Source organism: Pteropus alecto, unplaced genomic scaffold (assembly GCF_000325575.1).
Source record: "Pteropus alecto unplaced genomic scaffold, ASM32557v1 scaffold146, whole genome shotgun sequence".
Classification (NCBI taxonomy): domain Eukaryota; kingdom Metazoa; phylum Chordata; class Mammalia; order Chiroptera; family Pteropodidae; genus Pteropus; species Pteropus alecto.
The window spans coordinates 2485520-2504627 of record NW_006442107.1 but is presented as its reverse complement, the minus strand read 5'-3'; the positions used below and the strand labels follow the sequence as shown (position 1 = coordinate 2504627).

General features: G+C 41.1%; 2 pseudogenes; one reads left to right on the top strand and one right to left on the bottom strand.

Moving 5' to 3' along the window:
- Positions 1-19108, top strand: part of LOC102894593 — a 56695-nt pseudogene that overhangs the window by 25859 nt on the left and 11728 nt on the right.
- Positions 16137-16255, bottom strand: LOC112469275 (annotated as a pseudogene).

Genomic DNA, 19108 nt, shown 5'->3' with positions numbered 1-19108 from the left:
GTGTGGTAAAGGCCCTGCACAATGATCCTCACAGACAGCCTTCCCTGGATACCTGTGCCACTGTGGAGGCTGAGCTTGTGGCCCCACGATAGGAACTCTGATCCCAGGTATGGAGATTAGGGCAGAGAGGCCTCATTCAGCCCACACGGATCTCTAACTCTTTATAGGAAGCCTAATTCATTAAGAGCAGTGACCACACCCAGATTCAGGTAATGGGTAATGATTGGATAATGGTAGGGACCTGAACTTCAGAATTGGGGAATGTATTTCCATTTGCTCTGTTTCCCAACTTATAGTCACTCAGACCTGTCACCTCTGCTGAGATACCTGCCCGTTTAGACACACTTACAGCTTCAGCTTTGCTGGTGTAAGTGTCGAGTTCAGATCGCTGGTCCCCTGCTTACACATCCCAAGCCCAGGTTAGCGCTGAGGTTTCTTTGCTGTCTCCTGGCCTGGATTTTACCAAAGACAGAGGAAGCCCACCACTTTGTTCTGGTCCTCTCTTCCTGATCTCTCCTAGTGCCCCCAGGTGAATCCATGCAAATCATCAGGATGCTTCCTAGCTAGATCCAGCATGAAACAGACTTAGGAAGTGCATGCCCCAAAGGCCGCATCATTAGCAAAGGTGGAGTTTTTCTTTGTTTATTGCAGTGTTTCTCATGCATTCCCCCTTTGTCACCCACATGAGCATGATTTTTGGATACTTTATTTATTCAAAGGATAAATGGCAGAAAACTCTAAAAGAAGGCTCTTATGGCGTGTATTTAGCAGGAACAAAAGCCTTAATGCAGAGGTCTCAGAGTGGAACTTGAGTTTTGCCAGTTTGTGGGGAAGATGTTGGGAGTATAGTGTCAGGAAGTTTCCATTCCTAAAGTCACACCTCATAGTCTGAATGCCAGAAGAAAGTCAGTCATCTAGTGAATGGTTGTGCCTTCAAGTTCAGCAGAGAAATGGAATAGATCTCTGGAAGGGATAAGATCTGGAAAGAAGTGTTGATTTGCTTTTTTAATTGACTAAACTAGAGCGTACATGTATATCGGGGGAATGATCCGGGAGAGAGGGAGGAAGGTTGCAGGGACAAAGGTCTTGGCCAGCAAGAAGCAATGGTATAATGAGTGCAAGTGTAGGAGTTGGCCTTTCATAGGAGGAGGGACAATTCTTTCCTTGTGTCAGAAAAGAAGGAATAGAATTAGGGTGGATGTGCAGGTGGCTTGGTATTTGATTACCTGGTGGGAAGATGTAGGCACTCTATCTACTTTTAGTTTCTCAGTGCCTATTGGGTGATGTGTTAAGGGCTGAATGTGGGGTTTTTGACCTGTGAGCATGCAATGGAAATTTGAAGAAAGAGAAAAGATGTAAAATAGCTCCAGGGAATGTAAAATGGAAATTACTAGGGACCTTGAGTAGGATCGCTGGGCAGTGTGGAGTGCTTATTTGGAATTTGTGCCATTAGATTAAGGTGACTTGGCATAATAATATGTGTGGTTTTTTTTCCTTAGAAACATTTAGTTGTAGGAGAGAAGGTTCAGAGCGTGGAGGTATTTCAGTTTAACAGGGTTGGGGTTTTTCTAGGTGTGTGAAAAGTAGGGAGGGGACAATGGAACTAAAGATGTTTCCAGTGGAAGGCTCAGAGAGGTTACTTGACCCATCCCAGGTTACACAGCAAGTTAATGGCAGAAACCCAGAATATAAACCCCAGGTCTGCCACTCTCCCATTATCACATCCTATTAAGGGCCCTGACAGTTCAGGCTGGATAAAGAGGGAAGGGAGACAATGAGGGGGTGATATTCATTCAGCCTCAAGTGTCTGGTCCACTATTATTGTTATTTTGCTACTACTTTGAAAAGATCTGAATGGCAAGTATTGTGCCAAATAAACCTTGACATGTCCCTTTTAAGTTAGCAAGTATCTGTTTGTAGTTAAGAAAAACATCCACACACTATCTTTGTGCTCAAGGAGACCCGCTGCACTGACTCAGGGAGGATCGATTTTAGAGGGTGCACCCAGAGCTCTGAGGAGCCTTAGCAACACTTTTCATAAACAGTGAGGCATGAAGTCGTAAAAACGTTTTTATGGGAAAACCCATGAAAACTTTAAGCCTTCTATAATACTGATTAAGAATAATTTAAATCATTCATTTTTTTTATTAGAAAATGTCAGTGGCTATGAATTAATCAATTTCAAATCGATTTTATTTGTGTAAAATTGGCATTTTAGAAACTAGATTTATTGCTCACAGTTACCTCTCCCAATGTGAAAGTATTGCATTATTAGTAGTAAATGTACTCTGATTGAACCTATATCATTAATCAAATGTTCACAAATTGAACTCCTAATCATGTCTTATAAGATTAAGTAAAAAGCCCCAGAGATGCTGGCTGCTTTTCAAGGCCTCAGCCAAGTAGAAGGAAATGGTGACTCTAGAGGACATTTGCTATTTTTATTTTTTTTTTGACTGCCTAAAGTCTGAAACCCCCTCCTATGTTTGAGGACTCTGCCACCTTATGAATCGTGGTGGGAGGCAGAATCCTTCTACTGGAGAAGGTGGCAGTATGGCAAGCTGAAAAGAACAGACACTTTCCCAGCCTCCCTTGCAGCTAGAGTGGGCATGGATCCAAGGGTCGATCAATTGGATCAATTGGATTCCCCCTCCCCAGACTTTGAATAGTTGCTAATGGAGCATGGGAGGGGGCAGTGGAGAATCCATTTTCCCAGCAGAGGCAATGGCAGAAGCAACTCCAGGTCTGAGGACAGTGGCAGGGCAGTGAAAGGTAGCATCAGTGCTCTCCAGCTCTAGCAGGGTGAATAACGTCAGTCATAAGTAGGATGACAGTACATCCTAGTTTGCCTGGGACAGTCCCAGTTTATGCCTGTTTTGTGTAATTATTGAAAGCATCCCCCTTTGCTTCCAGAATTGTTCTAGTTAAATAGTAACCATTTAATAATTGTTAAATTATTAATTTTAATAATATGACCATCTCGGTCATAAGTTAAATCCCTTATATCATCACCCTCCTCTCAGATTGTTCCCTTCAACCATCTTGCTTTGAAAGTAGGCTCTTTTCTGAGAACACTTCTTATTTGCATCTCTCTCCAACGATGACCTTCTTACCTTCTACGATCCTCATTTTTTGGGAAGATATGTCTTTCCCATCATCCTTGCTTCTTAATACTACTACTAAATCATTCCTTATTTATCCATGACCCTCCAGACCCAATGGAAATGATGTCATCTGACCGTATGTCTATGTTGTGGTCAACCACAGACCCCTTGTTCCTTGATGATTTCAATCCGTGATACTGTCTCAATCTTCAACCCTCTTCCTGTCAATATTCTGGATGATTTCAATATCTAAATAGATTGTCCTTCTTCTACTGCCCCTTGATTCCTTCAAAGATCTCATCTCAGCCCCCACCAAGCCACCCATTCCTGCAATCATGCCCATGACCTCGTTTTACTAATAACTGTTTTCCATTTTCAAGCATTCTGCTCTCCAACTATTGCATACTATTTTTCCAGTTCACTCTTCCTAGGATCCTACTCCAACATCTTTTTGACTCCACTAAGACCTCCAATGTAATAACCATATCACTTTCTTACCATCTATTGCCCTCCTCATGACCTCATTTATTGTCTTTTTGGGCTTGAATCCCGTGTGTCATTGTTATCACCGTTCCCTTGCGTACACCATTGACCACCTTTATCCTTCTCCCTCTGACACACTTGCCTGGCAAAACCTTCACCCTGATTCTATCCAATGGCAAACTTGAGATTAAGGGAGAGGAAACCTCACAATCATGCTGTGACAGAAACTGCTAATTTTCTACTCTTGAAACCTTTTTTCCTTTTTTTTCCCCCCTGAATTTTACCTGGATTCATGGCTGCATGGAAAAAAACTTCTGCCCATTGCTAGATAAGCAGAAGTGTTTTATGCAATTTTAGGGAAATGTTCTTAAAGGAAGAATATGTGTATGTGTGAACTCCTTTAACTTTTTTTCCTTCCACTTGACTGAAACATGGTTGTGAAAGCTGGAGCCTGAATAGCATCTTGGACAATGTGGCGGCATGTTAAGGATGTAGAGTTTGTGTCATAATGATCATAATGTAATGTAGGCCGATACCTCCTATCTCTGGACTCCATGAAAGAGAGAAATGAGCTTCTATTTTTGTGTGGTAGAGGAGTAAGGACTCCCAAAGATATCCATTCCTTAATCCCCCACATCTACAAATATGTTCCTTTACATTGGCAAAAGGGACTTTGCAGATATAATTAAATTAAGGGCCTTGAGCTGGTGAGAGGATCCTGGATTACTCAGGTGGGTCCAATCTAATCACATGAATCTTTAAAATCTGAGAATCTGTCTCGGCTGTATCAGCTGCAGAGAAAGTGTGAAGATGGAAGGTCAGAGAGACATAATGTTTCTGGCTTTGACAATGGAGGAAGAGGCCACGAGACAAGGAATGCAGGAGGCTTATAAAAGCTGGAAAAGGCAAGAAAATGGATTCTCCTTTAGAGCCCCGGAAAGGAAAGCAAGCCCATCAACGCCTGGATTTTAATCCTTAAGACCCATTTTGGACTTCTGACCTACAGAACTGTAAGATAACACATTTGTGTTGTTTTAAGCCACTAAGTTTGCGCTAATTTGTAATGTCGGTGATAGAAAACTAGCACACTTGGTTAATACGTTGTTTTGTGTTTTCCTGTTACTCAAAACTCTAATCTCAAATAATATACATGCAAATGGTATTAATTGAATACGAGGCCACCATCCTCAAGTGGGTTCTCGGAACTACTGAGACATCCTAACTCATTTCCCTAATTAATTCATACTTCCACCCTTCCAAATGTCATCTCTCACCTCTCCTCCATTCTTCGAACCTCTTACATCCCCTCCTCGTAACTTACCCTCAGTTAGATGGCCTTGCCGCTTCTTTCATTTAGGAAACAGAGGCAACCAAAGGGCACGCTCTTCATGTTCCTACAACCAGATGTACCAACCAACTCATATTTTACCCATTTTCTGAGCCTGCTTTCCCTCATTCAAGGGTTCACTATGTGCTCTCTTAGTGCAGACCTTCACCCCTCCTCAAAGATCGTCCCTTCAATTACACCTTCCTCATCCAGCATCATCCCCGTTTTCTCTCTGTTAGGTCACTCCTGCCCTCGTTTTGCTACGTTTTCTGCTTTGACCTGGTAAGGCAGAAACGTTAGAAGTTGTGTGTGTTTGTGCACGTGCATGCATGTGCAGCGGAGAGCTATCTATGGATCTTCATATTTACTCGCTGAGGCCTTAACTAAACAAATCAGTTCATAACTACAGATATTATATGTAATCTATAAAATGAACATGTACTTGGAAAGGACTGATGAGGTTACAAAGTAACGTGAGTGCTCACCACGAGAAGTTTGAGTGCTTAACCCAGAGAAGTTCTGATGTGAGACACCTTTACTCCTCATCTCCATAGCTACATCCATGTCTGTCGGCCTACGTAACCAATTTGGGGCTCAAAAATAGTTAAATCACCGAAGAACAATCTCTGTCTTCGAATTCCTCTGGGGACATCACTCACGAAATGCCAGAGGATAAAAGGTGCAGCAGGAGGAGGTGGTCCGACATGAATGGATAGGATTTGAGGGTAACAGTGTTCCCCTAAAGGGTCAAGGCTTCTCTTATCCAGATCTGAGGGGGACCAGTGCTAAACAGTGGGTGATTTTAGTTGAAGCGTTGTGGTTTGGCTAAAACTGTCCTTCGGTGTAGGCTGGAATCCGGCTTTGTCAGAAGTTGCCATTGGTTCTCCAAAGTGGCTGCACCATTTTACATTCCCACAAGCGACGTAAGAGAGTCCCACTTATCCCACATCCTTGCCGATGCTCGTATTGTCAGCCTTTATAATTTGTAGCTATTCTGGTGGATATGTTGTGGTATCTAACTGTGGTTTTAATTTGCATTTCCCCGATGAGCAATTATACTGAGTGTCTTTTTATAGGTTTATTGGTCGTTTGCATATCTTCTTTTACAACGTGCCTGTTAAAGTCTTTTGTCTATTTTTATTGGGTTGTTTGTCTCATTATTATGGATTTATAGGAGTTCTTTATATATTCTGGATATAAATCCTTTGTTGCATATAAGCCAGGATTCCTTCTGAATACCAATAACAGAACTTGACTAGTGATGACTTAATAACAACAACAGTGATCTGATAAAATGAAAAGTCTGGAGTCAGGTGGTCCATGGCTTACTAAGCAGATCTGTCATCTTAGCAGTTTGGCTTTTCATGCTTGTACTAGTAGCCTCCAGGTTGCGAGATGAAGTTCATTGCTTCAGGCACTGTGCCTGCATTCAAGGGCAGGAAGCCGTGGGGTAACCAAGGAGACAATGTGAAGAGGTCCTAGTATGATAAAAATTACTTCTCAGCAATGCTCTCCATTTTCCTTTTATTTCTGATTGGCCAGAATTAGGTATCCTGCACACACACTAGTGACAGGAAGGCTGGGAGAATGGACATTAGACAGTGGCGTACTATACTATAGTCATGATTGGATTAGGCAGTCATGATTCATACCCTAGGGTGGGGCACACTGCATGAACACAGGTGCTGTTAGGCAGAAGAGAGGAACAGCTGCTGGATAGGTACCTAACACGTCATTATTGAGACCCCCAAAGCTGTATGTTTTTTCTCTGCTGCAGTGAGGAATCCTTGGAAAATTCTGAGAGGTCTTGGTAAACTTATTGACAACATAGAGATATCAGAAAAAATTGTTAGAAAGTCAAGTTCTTCGACTAAAATGCAAAATACAAACTCCCATTAAATATTTTATCTCAGAGAAGCCCGACTGGCTTGAAGAGTTGAATCAGACTGTGAGCTGTAATCACATTTTATTGCTGCAAAAGAAGGTGGGATTCATGGTCACGTGGGGCAAGGCTAGATGATGCCCGATAGCAGTGCTGAAGACAAGTGGGGGCTGAGGGTCCCTACCTTTGTCTAGGTCTTCTGCAAAAGCAGAGTGTGAGGTAAGGACATTTTAGGAAGTGGATTTGGGAAGTGATCCCAGGAAACAGGAGTGAGGGACTGGGGAGAGGGAAATGGAGGGGGGAAGGCAATGCAAAAGCACGTTAAGAGTGGGTCATTTCTGTGAGTTGCCGGCTCTTGATTGTGCTGGGAGCCTCGGAGGTGCTGTATAGAATCCATGGCAGAATTATTCTCCAAGTGTGGCACTCGAAGCAGCTGACTGGCATCACCTTGACTGTGTTATACATGCAAGTTCAAGACTCCCAACTTGACCTCCAGAATCTGAACGTCTGATGGGGAGGGAGTCAAGATACTATATTTTAACAAACTCTTCAGATAATTGTTATGCATGTTCACATCTGAGAACCAGAGGGAGCAATTACCAGTCAACTCACATCCTCCAGTGGTCAAACCATGTGGGGTTAACTTCCTTTTACCTTCAGATTGCTCTACATAAGTATGCCCCTTGCCACCTGTCAGAGAAGCCCATGGTGCAAAGCGAGAGGTTTTCAGTGCAGCTGAGGCCATGCCTGTTCACGAATGCTCACAAAATGCTGGTGTCCGCCACTGCTGGCGCAAATGGACGGCCAAAAGGCTGTGGCACAAGAGATGCCTGAGCCATAAGAGGAGAACAGGAATAGGCCAGTTTAGATCATGACAGCTCCTTCAATACCCGAACTTCATGGAGGAAGTCAGAAAATCACTTTCTAAAGCATCAAGCTCTTTATAAAGGGCCTTAAGCTCTCAGAAGGAAATACACTGTGGAATAGCACAGGACTTTAGTGTACAGGAGACATTAACAAGGCCCCTGAATCAGGAGCTATTTATGCTGCAGTATATCCTTGAGGCAGGTGGAGGTGTTTCCGTCTGTTGAAAGTGGCCTCAGTGATGTCTTCCTGTTGGAATCAAGTTAAAGAGAATGGATTTTTCACTTCATTGGGGAAGAGCTTCTCAACATAGCATATTCATCAACATTTTCTCCATTTCTTTGGGAACATAAACCTGTGCAGTTTTCCATCTCTATTTTCTTTTCTGTCACCCCAGGAAAATGTCTGCTTCTTTGCCAGACATTGCTTTTCTTCTAGTTTTCTCCTTTCACCTTCGATCCTAAAAAAAAAATGTCACTGGCGGTCACGATCTGATTTGAATTATCTGAAAAAAAGGAGAAAAAAAAAACCCATCCCGTTGAGACTAGAATTAATTTGGGTTGGTGGGGCAGAGATGATTAACTTGTAAGGAGATTTATGCTACAAGTCCTTCGGAACAGATATTCGATTCAACAGAAAACATTCCAGGTTTTTATTCAGAGCTATCATTAGGCTGGAGAGGTAATGACGTGAGCTGCAGAGATTGAGAGAGAGAACATATTTGTAGGCTTTTTCTGCAGTGGGCGGGAGGTACTGTAAAGCTCAAATGAAAAAGGTACAGCCACTGTACAGAGATTTCTCCCAAGGAAAAAAACGGTCAGCGTTTCTCTTATTTTCTTCACTTTAAGATCCCCATTCCACTGCGTATCGACTTGTCACCAAGTGTATCTGGTGATGACACTTAGTGCATTCCTGTTGCTGGGGACTGAAAGTTTTCACTACAGAGGTCGTGACTTAGGGTCTGAGAAAAAGTGATAGTGCTTTGCTAGCTTCCTTTGAAAGAAGACGTGGTAGGATTCCAGGAAGAAATAATTCTCCATTGGAGGGAAACTATTAGACTCATCTTCCTAAAATGTACCTTATATCATCTTCCTACTCAGTTCTAGAACCTACAGTGCATCTCTAATAGAATAGCCCAGTCACCAGCCTGGGCCTCTGCCCTCAGTGTCTAGGCAAAATTAATCCCCAACTTTGCAGATCGTCAGGCCCCAAGGACGCCCATAGCCTGTGAGTGACACACAGGATAGAATTGTTAAATCAGACTCCTAGCAATCAGAATCTTACTCTGTATCCAGTTTTACTAATTCAATTCCAGGATACAGGCAATCAATGGGCAAAAGAGCTCTGGGACCTCAAGGGTAGCTCCGTGGGTCTTTTGTTTCCTTGTTAGAGAAGTGTCTTTGGCCCAGAGTAGACAAGGTCTCTCAGGGAGATTGACAGGGGTCCTCCCACAGCAGCATCTTCATCTTACACCCAGAGGATGGTGCAGCCCAAGTGCCTTCCTCTAGGCGCCAGGCCTTGCACACCTGGGTTCCACTTACTGTTGGTGATTTTGAGCCTGGGCATCGCGCTGAGGGCATTTCAGAGATGGAAGCTCTTTCTTTTAGCTTCGTTGTCCTGAGTTTCAACTCCCCTTTGGGATGCTCTTCCGTGCATTACTGTTTCCCTTCTCTCACTGGCCGCTAGGAAGTGGGCAGTATCTCTTTAGACTTATAGTCAGAGCAGAGATGGATCTCATTCTTTTTGTTCCTTTCATTACAACTGAGGCAAGCCAGTTTTGAAAAAGGACCATTCGCTTACAAAGAAAACAAACAGGCACCTACAGGGAAGATACTAGAAACAAGACTATATGTTTGAAATATGCAGATTTCTGAAATTACCTTTTCGACTTCACTCTCAGCCCCATCGTCTCTTTTACCTCCCCAGGCCTATCCTAGGGAACGAGAGTTCGCAGTTTCTCCCCGGTTCCTACTTGCCCCCATATTCATGGTTCCATTGAATAGCCCACAGGTCTAACAGTGTAGATCTCACTGCCTGGACCCCTCGATGTCTCACAGTCAAGGAAGCAGAGAGTCTCCCCACCTCCTGTTGTTTGTCTGGGGCTGCGGGGCCCACCAGGGAGTCCTCTAAGGAGCTGTTTGTCCTCTTGCCCTATTGACTGGCAAACCTGCTGAGAACGAAGCGATGAATGGACTCAACATTTCACTGCCATCCTTCCTATACACTGGGACTCCCTTGGAACCTCAAAGAGGCCCAACAATTTTAGGCTAACATGAAAATAAAAGTACTGTCTGAACACCGAGAGCTTCGGCGGAAGAGACTTTATCTGGGAATCTGAAACGTTACCATCTCTGAGCAGTAAAATTACTCTAAAAAAATGTAAAACTGATTTTCTCTAGTTTAAATCATAACAGTGTCATAATTCAAGATTCATGTTGCAGCACAGTTCTCTCAGGCTGTGTTTGATCAGTCAGATTCCATAGTTGTTTAATCTGACAGCTGCTCTGGCAGGGAAATTCTCTTTTTGAATAATAATTGTGAAAATATAAATTATCCTTCTTAGTCCTTGATCCTACACAGAATATAAATTACGAAACTGAATTTATCTCAGCTCTGTTTGGTCTCAAGTTTGGTTTAAACTTTAGTCAAATTAAAAAGTGCTACCAAAAGAGACCACCACTACTAGCAGTAATAATTAACAAACACCCCAGATAATTCTGAGAGAGTTAACGTATTATCTTAACAATCACTTACTCTCCAGTGTCAATTAATATATTTTACCCTTTCCTTAGAGTACAGTGTGTTTGAAGGAAGAGAGAGAGAGAGGACAGTGACACATAAAGGACTGAAGGACATTACGTCTGATAGTATCTTCACAGGTTATCATGATTTCTTTAATTTGCAATTATATCGCAAATGAAAATTGCATGCCCTCCCCCGCCCCCCACAAATGTTACTGATGTAGCTTTAACACTTCTCTCTCTCCTCCTTAGTGGGTTCAGAAAGCAGCTTTTCCCCTTGTTAATTCATGATAGAGAGTGATAAAGAAGTAAATTCAGTTTGCTTTCCAGCATATCAGCCTGGGAATAAGGTTTCTAGCAATGCATTGCTTTTACTTAGATTCTAGCAGATCAAAAAATTTTGCAGGTCTCATGGATTTCAATAGTACATTATTTTGATGTTGAGCATTTCCTGTGAATATTTGAGGAGGATCAGGTCTTGGAGACCTGCAGCATGGCCTGCCATGGGGATGTGCAGGGGCAGATAGAAGCTCAGACACACCAGAACACAGACCATATTGGAAGATAAATCAGCAGGTTAGTTTTGTGAACATGTACCCCTCCCAGGGGGAGAAAACAGTGCTGAATATTCTCCCATATTACCATTTACCAATGACTAAAAGCCAAGTAGGCTTCCTTTAGGAGTGTGATCCTCAGGATCATTTAGAGACCTTGGCTAGAAGTTAGGTCAGGTCCTCAGTCCTAGTTCATGAATCAACTTGAAAAACTCCCTGCTCCTGCCTGAGCCCAAGGCGGTATTTTGTTTTCTGGGTTTCCCCCGCTCCCCATCAAATAAATGAGGAAGCTGGACTATTTCAACATTTTCTAACTAGATCATCCTTTTCCAAAGAGTGTTACACTTGAAGAGTTATTAGGTGTTACAAGAAAAAAGCCTTCTGTGGTTAAATGTTTGGGAAATGGTGCATGAAACAATGTTAACAGTTTTCTTTACCAAAGAATCTCTAGTCTCTATTAGACAGGTGTGCTTCTGACCCTCTGATAAGGGAGTTAAAATGATGCTTTCCCCAAATTTACTTAAAAAAATTTTTTTTGAGAAGCGTCTTATGACATCGTGTTCACCAAAGTTCCTTCGGCTTCACGAATCCCCTAGTAAAAGAATGCACTGATGGCGTAGAAGGGTTGTAATGTCCATCAAACCCAATGCCCTTCAGGACCCCAAAGAAGAGCCACGTTCTCTGGGAAGTCACTCTGGATTTCTCTCTTTTCCAACGAAAATTGTCTACTTGCTTCCATAGAGAGAATGTTTTCTATGACTAACCCGAAAGGGAATTATTAAGGAGAGTTCTTCTGAAAAATTTGATGCAAGTTTCCTTAATTTTTATTGACTCCTCCACCTCCACATAATGACTTTCTCCTCTATTTCCTGAAATACAGTCTTATATAGAAGTTAATGCATGAAAATCCAAACACACAAACCATTAACAAATGACAGGAAAGCTATTCACGTAATAGGAGAATTCTTCACTTTACAGATGATTCTTCCCAGTGTCTATTTTAAAGAGAAAGCTGGAGATATTGAAGGAAACTCCATGGTATCACAATTTTCTCTAAGTTCTGCAGTGTTTATTAGCCTTTTAGTAACCTTAATTTTTAAAAGTCTTTTTTTAGGTGTCTGTTTCACTTCACGTGAAGATGGAGGCCTCGGTTTCCTTCTCTCACCCCGCTGAACCCAGTGGGTTGATGTAGCATATCTAGCCTTAGAAGCAACCCGCCTCTTTTCTCACAGTGGCTGGCCTGCTCCCAAGACTGTTTTGCTGGTCAAGGAAGACTTGCCCAGCACCTGGCAACCACTTTTGAATGGCAGACAGGCTCATAGATAAAAACGTATTATTCATCTTCTCAGTGTTTCTTGCATCTTGGAGACTTATTTATTTGCAGAGATTATCATCCTTCCCTGAAAACAAATATTTGGATATTATTATTATTTTTTTTAATCACACATCTGAAACATAAGTTCTGTTTTGCCAGCTGTCCAAGTTTCTAAGACTCCCCCTAATCTGGGAAAATGGTTTCTATTTCAGACAGCTACAATGAATCAAGATGTACACAGACTTGATTTTGAAGGTGGTTCCTGCTTTCTTAACCCAATCATGAAGACAAAGGAACAGTTGGATGGTTGATATGTTGGTGGAAAGCATTAGCTTGCTAGTAAAGGTGATTTGCCACTTCAGGCGTAGTGAGGCCGCTTAAACACTTCTCTTTGTTAGTCAGTGGACTGAGCATTTTTATCCTTATCATGAGCAATTAGTTCAAAGAGAATCTCAGCTCTAAATGAAGATGCCCTTTCAGGACAAGGTAGCTCTCACTGGGTTACTAGACACTGATTTCTAGACCTAACCAACAGCCTGGTTTATGTGTCGCTGGAAGACTATTACCTCTCAGCTATTTCTCAGTTCCTCAGTAAGTAGAATTTGATATTCTTGATCACTCTTTTTTGGGAGGGTGGATGGGTATGCAATGCCCATTCATAAATTCAGGATAGGAGTAACTGCTCTATTGACTAATCAATCAGTGGTCATGTATTCATGCCTTTATATATTGCTTTTATTGAGGTATAATTTACAAGCAAGAATTCACAGATATTAAGTGTACGATTCAATGAGTTTTGATACATATGCGCATTTATGTAATCGTAACCCCACTCAGGACACAGAACATTCCCCTCACCACGTCACCATTCCTTGCGCTTCTGTCCAGCCAAATAGCCTGCTCCCTTCCATTCTTACATGGGAAGCATAACGTTCCCACTGACTGTTCTTAATCACATCGCATCAGGTTCATTGTGCTTGTCCTGAACACCTTATACATAGAATAATGCAGTATGTATACTCTTGTGTCTGGCTTCTTCACTTAGCATTATTTTTGATATTCATCCAAATCGTCGACTGCACCGATAGTTAATTGTTTTTCATTTAATTAATATACCACAATTTATTTTTTTTATTTCTCTGTTGTGAGACATTTGGATTATTCTCAGTTCGGAGTTATGAATACAACTGCTATCAACATTCTTGCACAAGTTTTTCTTAAAATATGTGTCCTGTCTAAGAAACTTTTGCTTATCCCCAGATCGTAAAATTGTTTCCTTTTTTTTAACGAAGATTTATTGTTTTTCTTTTATGTTTGTGTCTATGAGTTATGTTATATTAAAATATATGTATAATGTGAGGTAGGGATCAAAGTCAACTTTTCCCCCCTATTGTTATCTAGTGGTTCTAACCGCATCTGCTGAAAAAAAAACCCTGTTTTCCCCTCTTTGAATCTTGGCATCATCTGTTGAAAATCAACCAGCCGAAATGTGTAGATCCGTTTCAGGACTTTCTATTTATTTCCATTGGTCTCCGTACTTACACCAATAACATATTATCTCAATTACTATAGCTGTAGAACAAGTATCAAAATCACGTAGTGAGCATTTTTTAAATCTTTAGGTAACACTAATGCATTTATGGACCTCTTTACAGTAGAGAGGTCTAGTGTCCTAGATGATAACTCGATTTTATGTTAGATGAGAGATCACTAGGATTTCAGAAAGCTTTCAGGTAATGTACCCCAAATAGAGAGGTGTCTATGCTACTCTATAAAAACTTTACTACAGTTTACCAACAGTAGAAAATGAATTTCTTATGACTCTGTTGACATTTCTGCCTTTACAGTAAAGGCGGTTTTGAGTAGTAACTCTGACCATGTTAAACAGCAACCTTGGGGGTACAGTAATTGATGAATTTAATTTTATTTCGTTTGGTCCCCGGCATCACTTTCCTCACACTTGGGTGCCCCAAATATCTCCTCTTTTCACTTTTCTTCTTTGCTATTTTTCAACGCTTCATTTTCTTCTTCTTCTTTTTTTCTCTTTTAAGGGTATGCTGCAAATAAAGATTGACCTTAAAGTAAGTAGGTGGTCTCTTTTTCCCTTTGTCAGTGGTCGGTTGAGATACGGGAGTGTGGCACACCTCTCGACAGTGAGAGGTCATGGGGGTTGAACTTTGGAATTGCTGTGAAAGATGTTCTGGGGGTTGGGGACAAGGTAACAGTTTCTCTCCTGCTGGCGTTGCTGCTGGATGTTGTGATGTTGGGTGTGATACCTGGAACTGTTGCCGCTTTCTCCTGACCACGAAGAGAGCCACAGCTGACTTGTTGAATTCAGCAGAGTGGAGAAAAGGAAGAAATCTGAATCCTCAAAGAAGTGAGGGAGCTAACAATAATGTCCTAATCTATCCCCAATCTTTCAGTTATGGGATTTAATACATTTTGTTTATCGTTTAAACCATTTTAGTTAGGTTTTCTGTTACTTGCTCATTAAAGCATGCTATCTGTTAAAACCATATTGTATTTTAGCAGCTCTTTGATGTGCTAAGAACTCATACTGAGAAAATTAAATAAACAAGGCATTAAGTTAAGAACCAAAGTATAAGCAAGGGCATAATTTATTGATGAAATTTAATCATTGGAATATATGATTCTAAAAGGAAGAAATGCTTACCTTCATAAAGTATGGAAAAATTGGATGAACTTGATATTGCTAAGTCTTGAGATACAGCTACCTATGACTCAGGTAATGATAGATGAATTCAGTAGGATATTGGGAGCAGGAGAAGTAAAACCAACTGTAGATTTTTAAAAAATCTACAGTTGTAGAATATACTCATACATTCCCCCTACTTAAAGAACCATTGGGCTTTAGAGACTTGATTAAGGCCTCAGTTCGTAAGACAGGTCAATTGGCTTAGCTAAGAAGGCTGAGAGCAAGACAAGACAATAGAGCTCCAGAGTTTCCGAGGAAAATAGGCTTCAGGACTACAGGCAGGTTGGGACTTGTAGCTGATTTTGCAAAAAAACCTTTTCCTCTCAGTTGTCCATATCAAAGAATAAAGTGGCTAGGCTGTTAATTACCTCCTTTGGTACAGTGACTAAGGCCAGACTAGTTTTTCTGCCTTGGCTTGAGAAAACCCACCTTTATTAAAATCAAGCCAACTTCAAATTCTATAGCTGCTTTATTTTTGAAATGAAGTCATTATTTCAAGTCAAAAGTACATAAAGAATTTCTGGAGACTTTGCAAGGCAGAGAAATTCAATTCTGGTTGGTGTGAAATTGCAGGTAGTCTTTCAGTTTTCAATTTCATCAGAGGTGATGATCCATAATTTTGAACTTCTGATGCTGAAAATTGAACTGAAAATGAGACTCTTATGTAGTTAACCATGGCCACTTTATTGTCATGATTATTATTACTGGGTTATCTCGTCCATGTTGAAGGAGGACGAGAGACCAAGTCTTTGCCTTCGAGGTATTCAACCACAATCCCAGGAAATACCTTTTTCTGAACAGCCTGTGCCTGGTGGGGAATGGAATCATCCACTGGCTAGAGTCATAGTCTTTTTCATTTCAAGCAAAGGGTCCTTTTTGCTGAATTTCTATATTTTAAAAATTGTCACAATAGGAAGGGGTCAACATGCCTGTCATAGAGAAGATAGGTGCATGGAGTTCACGTACTGGATTGCCTGGGTTCCTTCTAACCATCGTACATAGACATTGTTGTGCGTCATTTTATTTTATTATCTATCTATCTATCTATCTATCTATCTATTTATTTATTTTTAGGCGAGGCAACCCTTGGTTGACCTCACAGATTGCAAGGACCATGTCAGTTTACAATCCTTTATTTTTTTATTTTTTACACCTACAGCACCAGGTCATCCTAGGTGGTCTCCCATCCAAGTACTACCCAGGCCCAACCCTGCTTAGCTTCCGAGATCAGGTGGGATCAGGCTTGTTCAGGGTAGCATGGCCATAGACTTGCAACATGTTAAATGTAGTCGCTGATCACATATGAGGATCCAGTCCCTGAGCTGGTTGCCCAGGGTTCAGAGACAGACCCAATAATGCTCTTGAGTAGCCTGGGGTTTAGTGGGAAAGCAGGTGTGGCTAATCCCGGGGCTGCAGTACCTATGCAGTACTTAACGAAAGAAATATTAAGTCTACATTTAAAAAGCAGATTTCACATAAAGATTCAGAGTTTTGGCTTCTCTTAAGATCTAGCAACATTGGGCTGGCTTTGCTGCATGACGACAAGAAGCTGGGGTTGAGTAGGGGCTGCACTTTGCCAGGGGCATGCTACTTTGCCACAGTCCCCACTGCTCCCAATTGAATCACATCTGACATTTTCTTCACATTCATGTATGTTTGCTGCCTGGCCCTCTGAGTATTTATAGATAAATTACCGTGTAATGTCGTGAGTGCCGTGGGAGCGTATAATCGTGTACCAAAGGATTCCGTCCTATATGTGGGTCATACTGAAGTAGATGCTCAGAGCCCGTTCATGTCATTTCTGCGTCATTAGTGGAATACGAAGTTAACTTATGCTGCATATTGATATTATTGAATGATAAGTAACTTTTTGCCCTTATTGTTAATTTGAAGCACTTCTGACCTGACTACTACATATGAAAGGAAATAGGAACTGTTATTCAGTATTATCATTTGACAGAGGTAGAAATCTTGAAGCCCTGGCACTATGGCCTTTTCCTTTCTTCACTTTTGGGAAAATACTTGGCTTGTTTTTTTGTACAATATAAAGGGAGGAAATGCAAGTGGAGAAACCAAGAGATCAGGCCAGTGTTACAGGGAGTGAGGATGAGGAAAGGTGGGAGGGGAAGAGTCGGGAGAGGATGAAGTTCTTATAGAGGGTTTGTGGAAAAGAGAAGACAGATTGTGGGGGAGCAGCAGCCACAGTGAATGGGACTCAGAGGAGATAAACATGAAAACATTAGTATGTTTTTCTTCATGTCAATTTTTTTCCATTTTCTGAAATCTTTAGAAAAGATCTGCTCAATATTATCTTTTGATTCTGAGAACAGCAGGAGATGGCCTAGTTTAATATATGTGTGATTATTTCACTTTATACAAAATGATTCTGCTATTTGTCTGTCAAGCTTTCAGATCAGTTATTGAAAAGTTTCTTGAAATTATTCCTTGGTCTTATTCAGCTATTAGGCAGAAGTTCTTGTAGCTTATTTAAGGCCTGAGTAGGCATGTGGCCCAGATCTAGCCAATTAGACATAAGAAAACTCTGTCGAAGACTTCTGGAGAAGATGTTTGCCTGATACAGAGAGAGAGTAGTTCACAAAGAGAAGATCTCTTTCTGTCTTGGCCACTGTTTGCTCCATTTTTTTTTTGATGGTTCATGACCTTGAAGTGGCTCCCTAGGAGTAAAAGGACAGCCAAGGGATGGCAGAATGGAAAGATGGAAAGATCTGGGTCCTTTACGACACTGTTAAACTGTTGAACTCGTTTAGCATTTCCTATAATTGGGGTATTTGTTCAGATCTCCTAAGATACTATTTCTAACTGATTACTTCTCTATATTCCTGGATTTTTTTAATCAACCATAAATATCCTTATGGCTAAGCTTCTGATGTTTAACTCTGTACATGCAGCCAAAGGCATTACTGATCGGTACATAATGTGTTTAAAACTTTGGCCATTTGTAACCACTTCTTTATAGGGTACAACCAAACAAAACAGAAAAAATAGAAAGTTAGAGCATGCAGAACATTGCAATTGTCTTTCATAATATCTGATTTCAAATGTCTATTTATCCAGAACCATTTGGCCTCATTGATTGACTTTACTAAAAGCAAATATCAAAATTGAACTCAAGTGATAAATATTCATTAATAAAAATTTGTAATTTGACTGTTTTATATATTGGTATTCCAAGTAAGATTTCATTTGAAAACAAAAAAAGCTAAAATAATTTAAAAACCACAGCAAAAACCAAAGGGTAACAGAGTAGTCGAATGTTTGTGTTTATATATATGTGCATGTAATAATCACTAGATCCACCCAACCATTTAAATATATTAAACCCCTTCTATGTGGGATCCACTGATCTGAGGGTCAGAGACCCAAAGTAAAATTTGGCACAGATTCTGACATCTACAAGACTTTAATTTGATTGGTGCTGCCAGAGTTCGACCACATGTTCAGAATGAGGACCATGCAGCCATCCTTGAATCACATCTTTCTTGAACATCTCACATGTTATTCATCAGCAAATTACGTTCCATCCACCTTTACAACACTTCCCGGCTCCAGTGCCTTCCCACACTCCTCATGACTTCCACTCTAGCTTAAGCCATCAGCATCTTCCACTTGTCCTCTGTGGTTTCTTGTCCAAATGGTGGCAAGAGTGATTTTTTTTTTTTTAAACATAAAGGAGATCATGATGTTCCTTTCTTTTCAACTATTCCATGGCTTCGCATCATTATTAAAAAAAAAATTCCAAAGTTCTGTCCCTCGCATAAAAAGCTTTATGATCCGGCACCAGGTACCTCTCAGCATCATTTCACTCTCTTCTGCGTATTCTGGCCTCCTTGCTATTGTTGAACACGCCAGCTATGTTTCATTCTCAGCCCCGCATCCAGTTCTCTGCTCGAAGTTACCCCAGGAAAACCTTCCCCCAACGCCTAATATTCTTCTTTACCCCCGTACACTATATTTATATTTATTAGTCTATAGTCTGTCTTCCTCACTGGAACATCAGCTCCACGAGGGCGAGAACTTTGCCATTTTAACGAAGGAATAACTGGATGGATGGATGAACAAACTGGGTGAGTTGCTCAGTGCTTTCCAGTTCTGATTCCGCCC